The 10,352-nt window shown below is 46.2% G+C and overlaps 1 non-coding gene across 1 annotated transcript; it reads right to left on the reverse strand.

Moving 5' to 3' along the window:
- Positions 1 to 5,759: 5,759 nt before the first annotated feature.
- LOC139253257 (U2 spliceosomal RNA) lies at positions 5,760 to 5,956 on the reverse strand. Its single transcript, XR_011591960.1, has one exon. It is a non-coding gene; the product is annotated as a U2 spliceosomal RNA (small nuclear RNA).
- Between the last annotated feature and the right edge of the window lie 4,396 nt (positions 5,957 to 10,352).

The raw sequence follows: 10,352 nt of genomic DNA on the forward strand, positions 1-10,352 counted from the left end.
TGTGACCCCTGGTTCTGGAACCCCCCGCAGCAACGGGAACATTTTCCTGCCTCTAACCTGTCCAATCCTGTCAGAATGTTATATGTTTCTATGAGATTCCCTCTCATTCTTCTAAACTTCAGTGGATGCAAGCCCAGTTGATCCAGACTTTGCACATATGTCAATCCTGCCAACCCGGGAATCAGTCTGGTGAACCTTTGCTGTACTCCCTCAATAGCAAGAACGTCCTTACTCAGATTAGGAGACATATGGAATTGGGGAAAGAGCATCAACATCCATTCTTGGATCAGAATATTCACACCTTACAGTGATCCTAATCGTGGTGGTGTTTGTATGCTTAGGCCTCACATGGAGAAGTGTGTTGAAAGTAGAAAAGAGGCTGAAGCTGAGACTTGAGAGTGTCGAGGTTCATCAAGCGTTGCACAAATCAAGACGGGAGCGGCCTTATGACGATATTAACAGGTGATCATGATAATCTTCGATTTAACATGATCAAAGGGAGGAATGTAGAAATATGCAGGCTGTGGCAACATAAGATAGGAAGACCCGAGAGTAAGATTAAGGTGCCTTGAACATGGAAATGAATTACCAGTTGAAACTGAAGTTTAATCTATCCTTCTTTAGCATAGCCAGTAACAAGTATAAACTAATCAGCAGAGCACAGACAAATGTGTAATCAAAGAGATGGGACATAGAAACATAGAAACATAGAAAGTAGGTGCGGGAGCAGGCCATTCAGCCCTTCGAGCCTGCACCAGCATTCAATATGATCCTGGCTGATCATGCAACTTCAGTACCCCATTCCTGCTTTCTCTCCATACCCCTTGATCCCTTTAGACATAAGGGCCACATCTAACTCCCTTTTGTGTATATCTAACGAACTGGCCTCAACAACTTTCTGTGGTAGATAATTCCACAGGTTCACCACTCTCTGAGTGAAGAAGTTTCTCTTCATCTCAGTCCTAAATGGCTTACCCCTTATCCTTAGACTGTGACTCCTGGTTCTGGACTTCCCCCACATCGGGAACATTCTTCCTGCATCGAACCTGCCCAATCCCGTCAGAATTGTATTTGTTTCTATGAGATCCTCGCTCATTCTTCTAAATTCCAGTGAATATAAGACTAGTCGATCCAGTCTTTCTTCATATGTCAGTCCTGCCATCCCGGGAATCAGTCTGGTGAACCTTCGCTGCACTCAATAGCAAGAATAACCTTCCTCAGATTAGGAGACCAAAACTGCGCACAATACTCAGGGTGTGGTCTCACAAAGGCCCAGTACAACGGCAGTAAGACCTCCCTGCTCCTATACTCAAATCCATTTGCTTTCTTTACTGCCTGCTCTACCTGCATGCCTACCTTCAATGACTGATGTACCATGAAACCCAGGTCTTATTGCACCTCCCCTTTTACTAATCTGTCACCATTCAGAAAATAATCTGCCTTCCTGTTTTTGCCACCAAAGTGGATAACTTCACTCTGATCCACATTATACTGCATCTGCCAATGCATTTGCCCATTCACCTAACCTGTTGAAGTCCCCCTGCAGCCTCCTAGCATCCTCCTCGCAGCTCACACTGACACCCAGCTTGGTGTCATCTGCAAACTTGGAGATATTACATTCAATTCCTTCATCTAAATCATTAATGTATATTGTAAATAGCTGGGGTCCCAGCACTGAGCCCTGCGACACAACACTAGTCACTGCCTGCCATTCTGAAAAGGATCCATTTATTCCCACTCTTTGCTTCCTGTCTGCGAACCGGTTCTCTATCCACATCAATACTTTACCCCCAATAGCATGTTTCTTAATTATGCACACTAATCTCTTGTGTGGGACCTTGTCAAAAGCCTTTTGAAAGTCCAAATACACCACATTCACTGGTTCTCCCTTATCCATTCTACTAGTTACATCCTCAAAAAACTCCAGAAGATTTATCAAGCATGATTTCCCTTTCATTAATCAATGTTGACTTGGACTGATCCTATCACTGCTTTCCAAATATGCTGCTATTTAATAATTAATTCCAACATTTCCCCCACCACCAATGTCAGGCTAACCAGTCTACAAATTCCCTCTTTTCTCTCCCTCCTTTTTTAAAAAGTGGGGTTACATTAGCTACCCTCCAATCCATAGGAACTGATCCAGAGTCCATGGAATTTTGGAAAATGACCACCAATGCATCTACTATTTCTAGGGCCACTTCCTTAAGTACTCTGGGATGCAGACTATCAGGCCCTGGGGATTTATCGGCCTTCAGTCCCTTCAAGTTCCCTAACACCATTTGATGACCAATAAGGATTTCCCTCAGTTCCCCTTTCTTGCTAGATCCTCGGTCCCCTAGTATTGGGGGACAGATTATAGAATAGTATAAACCAGGAGAGGAAACCCCACCGAGGCAGCGAAAACCTAGGAACCACCCTCGAGAGAGACCGCACCTTAAACTGGGAGCTTAAAGCAGGACAGGAGAGAGACCGGACCTTAAACTGGGAGCTTAAAGCAGGGCACGAGATAGACCAGACCTTAAACTGGGAGCTTAAAGCAGGACACGAGAGAGACCAGACCTTAAACTGGGAGCTTAAAGTAGGAGACGAGAGAGACCAGACCTTAAGCTAGGAGCTTAAAGCAGGACACGAGAGAGACCGGACCTTAAACTGGGAGCTTAAAGCAGGAGACGAGAGAAGCCGGACCTTAAACTGGGAGCTTAAAGCAGGAGACAAGAGAAGCCGGACCTTAAACTGGGAGCTTAAAGCAGGAGACGAGAGAAGCCGGACCTTAAACTGGGAGCTTAAAGCAGGACACGAGAGAGACCGGACCTTAAACTGGGAGCTTAAAGTAGGAGACGAGAGAGACCAGACTTTAAACTGGGAGCTTAAAGCAGGAGACGAGAGAGACCAGGCCTTAAACTGGGAGCTTAAAGTAGGAGACGATAGAGACCAGACCTTGAGCTAGGAGCTTAAAGCAGGACACGAGAGAGACCAGACCTTAAACTGGGAGCTTAAAGTAGGAGACGAGAGAGACCAGACCTTAAGCTAGGAGCTTAAAGCAGGAGACGAGAGAGAGCGGACCTTAAACTGGGAGCTTAAATCAGGAGACGAGAGAGACCGGACCTTAAACTGGGAGCTTAAAGCAGGAGACGAGAGAGACCAGACCTTAAACTGGGAGCTTAAAGCAGGAGACGAGAGAGACCGGACCTTAAACTGGGAGCTTAAAGCAGGAGATGAGAGAGACCGGACCTTAAACTGGGAGCTTAAAGCAGGACACGAGAGAGACCAGACCTTAAACTGGTAACTTAAATCAGGAGACGAGAGAGACCAGACCTGAAGCTGGGAGCTTAAAGCAGGAGACGAGAGAGACTAGACCTTAAACTGGGAGCTTAAAGCAGGACACGAGAGAGACCAGACCTTGAGCTAGGAGTTTAAAGCAGGACACGAGAGAGACCAGACCTTAAACTGGGAGCTTAAAACAGGAGACGAGAGAGACCAGACCTTAAGCTAGGAGCTTAAAGCAGGACACGAGAGAGACCAGACCTTAAGCTAGGTGCTAAAATCAGGAGAGGAGAGAGACCGGACCTTAAACTGGGAGCTTAAAGCAGGAGACGAGAGAAGCCGGACCTTAAACTGGGAGCTTAAAGCAGGAGACGAGAGAAGCCGGACCTTAAACTGGGAGCTTAAAGCAGGACACGAGAGAGACCGGACCTTAAACTGGGAGCTTAAAGCAGGAGAAGAGAGAGACCAGACCTTAAACTGGGAGCTTAAAGCAGGACACGAGAGAGACCAGACCTTAAGCTAGGAGCTTAAATCAGGAGAGGAGAGTGACCAGACCTTAAGCTAGGAGCTTAAAGCAGGACACGAGAGAGACCAGACCTGAAGCTAGGAGCTTAAAGCAGGACACGAGAGAGACCAGACCTTAAACTAGGAGCTTAAAGCAGGACATGAGAGAGACCAGACCTTAAGCTAGGAGCTTAAAGCAGGACACGAGAGAGACCAGACCTGAAGCTAGGAGCTTAAAGCAGGACACGAGAGAGACCAGACCTTAAACTGGGAGCTTAAAGCAGGACACGAGAGAGACCAGACCTGAAGCTAGGAGCTTAAAGCAGGACACGAGAGAGACCAGACCTTAAACTCGGAGCTTAAAGCAGGACACGAGAGAGACCAGACCTTAAACTTGGAGCTTAAAGCAGGACACAAGAGAGACCGGACCTTAAGCTAGGAGCTTAAAGCAGGACACGAGAGAGACCAGACCTTAAGCTCAGAGCTTAAAGCAGGACACGAGAGAGACCAGACCTTAAACTAGGAGCTTAAAGCAGGACACGAGAGAGACCAGACCTTAAACTAGGAGCTTAAAGCAGGACACGAGAGAGACCAGACCTTAAACTGGGAGCTTAAAGCAGGACACGAGAAAGACCAGACCTTAAGCTAGGAGCTTAAAGCAGGACACGAGAGAGACCAGACCTTAAGCTAGGAGCTTAAAGCAGGACACGAGAGAGACCAGACCTTAAACTGGGAGCTTAAAGCAGGACACGAGAGAGACCAGACCTTAAGCTAGGAACTTAAAGCAGGACACGAGAGAGACCAGACCTTAAGCTAGGAGCTTAAAGCAGGACACGAGAGAGACCGGACTTGAACCTAGGAGCTTAAAGCAGGAGACGAGAGAGACCAGACCTTAAGCTTGGAGCTTAAAGCAGGACACGAGAGAGACCGGACTTCAACCTAGGAGCTTAAAGCAGGACACGAGAGAGACCGGACTTGAACCTAGGAAGTTAAAGCAGGAGACGAGAGAGACCAGACCTTAAGCTTGGAGCTTAAAGCAGGACACGAGAGAGACCGGACTTGAACCTAGGAGCTTAAAGCAGGAGACGAGAGAGACCAGACCTTAAGCTAGGAGCTTAAAGCAGGACACGAGAGAGACCAGACTTGAACCTAGGAGCTTAAAGCAGGACACGAGAGAGACCAGACCTTAAGCTGGGAGCTTAAAGCAGGACACCAATGGCGGAGACTGATCACCTCTGTTAACGGGTAATACGAGCACAGGTAGTGAGGCTCATGTGTTATTTTATACATTGTTTGTACTTTAATTCTACTTTTGGTAATAATGTTTATTTGGCTTAAACGTACCGTTTGTTGACGACTTTCTTTCAATTCTCGAATCCCAACAAATTGTTGCGACTATAGTGATTAAATACCCACCGAGTAAACTGTCTACAAACCTACAGTGAGTTTTGGGCAACACATATACATTTGATTATTGCTTTTTATGAAGTTTTTAATCCAAGCTGTGATTAAAGTGAAGCCCATGTTTATCTGAGTAGATGTACCGTCTTGTTATGTTTCAGGACAGAAAGCAGAGTAACGGTAAACGGTTGTTGTTCAGACTGGGGGGAGGTATACAGTGGTGTCCAAGGGGTTGCTGTTGGGACCACTGCTCTTTCAATGTATATTAATGAGCTGGACCTGGGTATATAGGGCATAATTTTATCATTTGCAGATGGTACTGTTGGAGCGGATTTTTGGACATAATAAAGCCTAGTGGGACACTTGACTAGTATACCAAACATTTGTTCCCCTCGAATGAATTTTGTAAGAGATAATACTGATTTTTTTTTTATTTTTTTAATCGTAGCCAATCTTTCCAATTCTTTGTCAGATCACAAACGCCAGAGGTCACCTTGCACACATCAAGGATCACCCTGCGCTAATGCTCTTAGCCAAAAGGCCTAGAGCCCAAGCACCGTTCCTGGAAGTACAGCAATACCAGGTTCGTGCCATGGAGGTGGATGGGTCAGCAACCCCACACACCTCCGTAGAGGTGGATGGGTCAAACCACCCCACCCACCTCCTATTTCCAAAAAGCATAGGAGAACCACCTTCCTGATCCAGGGAGAACCACTTTGGGGTCATGGTTACTCCCCTGTCAGGTCAGTTACGCATGATCTTAGCCAAAAGGCCGAGAAGCGATACTGATGCATTATTGTATGGTTGCCTTTACTGGTTATAGGAAGCCTGCCACTTGTTTTTTCTGTGATAACAGGGGAATTAGTCCTCTTGCATGTGTATAATGGCCTGTCACAATGCGAGGCTGGCTTATATCAAGAGCCCAGCCTTGAACGGTAATTGTATGAAAAGCTTTGTAAACCTAGTAATGCGATGATTGGATTTAAGGATTGTTGCTAAGGCACGTGATGTAAAGTGACGTAATTTGTAAGATAAAGGAACCACACGGGCGATATCAAATTGAGAAGTTGGTTCAGCAGACGCGGGTCTCTAACACTTCTCCCAAAGCTTTGTCTCCGATTTAATAAACCTCTCTTTAAATACAGTCTCGGAAATATTTTTCCACACAGTACGGCACTCGGAAATGTAATAAATAGTGAGATGGGGCAGGAACAGACTTCAGGAGGTTTGAGATGAAGAGAGATTGAATCATAGAATGGAATCATAGACATTTACAGCACAGGAGGCCATTTGACCCATCGTGTCTGTGCCAGCCAAATGAGCTATCCAGCCGAATCCCACTTTCCAGTTCTCGGTCCGTTGCCCTGTAGGTTACAGCACTTCAAATGCATTTCCAAGTTCTTTTCAAATGTGCTGAGGGTTTCTGCCTCTCCCACGCTTTCAGGCAGTGAGTTGCAGACCCCCACCACCCTCTGGGTGAAAAAGGTTTATCCTCAATTCCCCTCTAATCCTTCTACCAATTATTTAAATCTATGCCCCCTGGTTGGTTAATGGCCTCTCTGCTAAGGGAAATAGGTCCTTCCTATCCAAGCCATCCAGGCCCATCATAATTTCATACACCACAATTAAATCTCCCCTCAGCCTCCTCTGCTCCAAAGAAAACAACCCCAGCCTACAAAATCTTTCCTCATAGTTAAAATTCTCCAGTCCAATCAACATCCTCATAAACCTCCTCTGTACCCTCTCTAATGCAATCACATATTTCCTGTAATGCGGTGACCAAAACTGCACGCAGTACTCTAGCTGTGGCCTAACGAGTGTTTTATACAGTTCAAGCATAGCCTCCCTGCTCTTGTATTCTATCCCTCAGCTACTAAAGGAAGGTATCCTACATGCCTTTTTAGCTGCCTTCAGTGATCTGTGGACATGCACTCCAAAGTGCCAGTGTTCCTCTACACATCTCGGTATCCTCCCATTTATTGTGTATTCCTTTGCCTTGTTAGCCCTCCCCAAATGCATGACCTCATACTTCTCTGGATTGAATTCCATTTGTCACTTCTCTGCCCACCTGAGTCTACAGGTGGTAAAAACAGAGAGACAGACTATTATCTGAATGGTGACAGATTAGGAAAAGGGAAGGTGCAACGAGACCTGGGTGTCATGGTACATCAGTCATTGAAGGTTGGCATGCAGGTACAGCAGGCGGTTAAGAAAGCAAATGGCATGTTGGCCTTCATAGCGAGGGGATTTGAGTACAGGGGCAGGGAGGTGTTGCTACAGTTGTACAGGGCCTTGGTGAGGCCACACCTGGAGTATTGTGTACAGTTTTGGTCTCCTAACTTGAGGAAGGACATACTTGCTGTTGAGGGAGTGCAGCGAAGATTCACCAGACTGATTCCCGGGATGGTGGGACTGACCTATCAAGAAAGACTGAATCAACTGGGCTTGTATTCACTGGAGTTCAGAAGAGTGAGAGGGGACCTCATAGAAACGTTTAAAATTCTGACGGGTTTGGACAGGTTGGATGCAGGAAGAATGTTCCCAATGTTGGGGAAGTCCAGAACCAGGGGTCACAGTCTAAGGATAAGGGGTAAGCCATTTAGGACCGAGATAAGGAGAAACTTCTTCACCCAGAGAGTGGTGAACCTGTGGAATTCTCTACCACAGGAAGTAGTTGAGGCCAATTCACTAAATATATTCAAAAGGGAGTTAGATGAAGTCCTTACTACTCGGGGGATCAAGGGGTATGGCGTGAAAGCAGGAAGTGGGTACTGAAGTTTCATGTTCAGCCATGAACTCGTTGAATGGCGGTGCAGGCTAGAAGGGCTGAATGGCCTGCTCCTGCACCTATTTTCTATGTTTCTATGTTTTTTTTTACAGCTCTCTTCCTCGTTATTAACCACACGGCCAATTTTTCTATCATCTGCAAACTTCTTAGTCATGTCCCCTACATTGAAGTTTAAGTCATTGATATATACCACAAAAAGCAAGCGACCCTGTACTGAGCCCTGCAGAACCCCACTGGAAACAGCCTTCCAGTCACAAAAACACCCATCGGCCATTACCCTTTGCTTCCTGAGCCAACTTTGGATCCAACTTGCCACTTTCCTTTGGGTCCCATGAGCTTTTACTTTTCTCACCAGTCTGTCATGTGGGACCTCGTCTAAAGCCTTGCTAAAATCTATGTAAACTACATCAAAAGCGCTAACCTCATCAACTCTCCTTAACTCAAAACATTCAATCAAGTTGGTCAGACATGACCTTCCCTTAACAAATCCATGCTGACTGTCCTTGGTTAATTTGTGCCTTTCTAAATGACGATTAATACTATCACTCAGAATTTTTTCCAATAATTTGCCCACCATCTGTAATTACACGGTCTATCCCTTTCTCCCTTTTTAAACAATGGCACAACATTAGCAGTCCTCCAGTCGTACGGCACCACACCTGTAGCCAGAGAGGATTGAAAAATGATGGGCAGAGCCTCTGCTATTTCCTCCCTTGATTCCTTCAACAGCCTAGGATACATTTCATCCAGGTCTGGTGATTTATCTACTTTCAAAGATGCTAAACCCCTTAATATTTCCTGTCTCGCTATGTTTATCTTGTCTAATATTTCACACTTTTTAACTACAATGTCTGCATCGTCCCCGTGAAGATAGATGCAAATTATTCATTAACCATATCCACATCTTCCACCTCAACATACAGGTTACCTTTTTGGTCTCTACTGGGCCCAACTCTTTCCTTAATTATCTTCTTGCTCTTTATGTATTTATAAAACATTTTTGTTTTTTCCTTGATTTTACTTGCGAATAATTTTTCATGATCTCTCTTTCCTTTTCCTAATTTCCTTTATAATTTTATCCCTGCTCCTCTACTCCTCTCGGCTTTCTGCAGTACTTAGCTCTCTGTATCTGACATAAGTTTCCCATTTTTGCCTTATCCTACCCTGTATGCTGCTTGACATCCAGGGGGCTCCAGATTTGGAAGTCTGACACTTTTGCTTTGTGGGAATATATTTGCTCCGAACTCTCACTATCTCCCACTGCTCTGACACTGATTTACCTTCAAGTAGCTGTTTCCAGTCCACTTTTGCGAAATCACAGTTCGACTTAGTAAAATTGACCTTTCCCCAATTGAGAACTTTTACTCCTGGTGTATATTTGTCCATTTCCATATCCACATTAAATCTAACTGAATTATGATCACTGCCACCAAAGTGCTCTCTGGCTGATACACCTTCCACCTGACCATCTTCATTCCCTAAAACTAAGACCAGAACCGCATGCTCTCTTTTTGGGCTTGCTACGTACTAGCTAAAAAATTTCTCCTGAATGCATTTTAAGACTTCTGTGTCCTCTATACCTTTTACACTGATTCTATCCCAGTTAATATTAGGGTAGTTGAAATCCCCTACTATTACTGCCCTATTGTTTTTGCACTTCCCAGAAATTTGCCCGACATATTTGCTCTTCCAACTCCCCCAAACTGTTCGGGGGGTCTATAGTACACACCCAGCAGTGTGATCGTCCCTTTTTTGTTCAGTTCTAACACATCATCCCTCCTCATAGCTGCAATTGTTTCTTTAATCAATATTGCAAACCTTCCTTTTTTATCCCCCTCTCTATCCCTTCGCTTAAAGGGGAGGGTCGCTGCACACTCTGCAAGGCCTCTGATGGCCTCCACTGCACCACCAGAGCAGCGTGTGACTCGGGGCTGCAACCTGGCACCCAAACCGGAGTACCCGGGGCTGCACGCTGGCGGGCCGGACCCCGCGACAATACAGGTAAGTGAGCCGACCCGCGAGCCTGCAGAATAATGTAAGATGGCGGCAAGGGGCGCAGGCGACTTCCCCTTTAACTTCTGGCCCGCGAGCGGATGTTGGCCAGCTCCGCGACCCTCGAACTGCCGTTGACACCTGCTCGCGCCAGCCTCGTGGTGCGCGGGCGATTTCCCCTCAGGGGTCGGCGCGCAGCACTGAAGGGTCGCCGCGCATGGTGATGATGTCATCGTTGGTGGTGCAGCTTCCCTGAGCGCAACTCACCGGGCATGGCACTGCCATTCCAGCACCTCCGCAAACTCCACAGGGCCTTTGAAAAAGGGGCAATTTCTCCCCCCCCCCTCCATATTCCTCTCCCCCCCCTCCATATTCCTCCCCCCCCCTCCATATTCCTCTC

The sequence above is a fragment of the Pristiophorus japonicus genome, unplaced genomic scaffold (assembly GCF_044704955.1).
Source record: "Pristiophorus japonicus isolate sPriJap1 unplaced genomic scaffold, sPriJap1.hap1 HAP1_SCAFFOLD_483, whole genome shotgun sequence".
Taxonomy (NCBI): Eukaryota; Metazoa; Chordata; class Chondrichthyes; family Pristiophoridae; genus Pristiophorus; species Pristiophorus japonicus.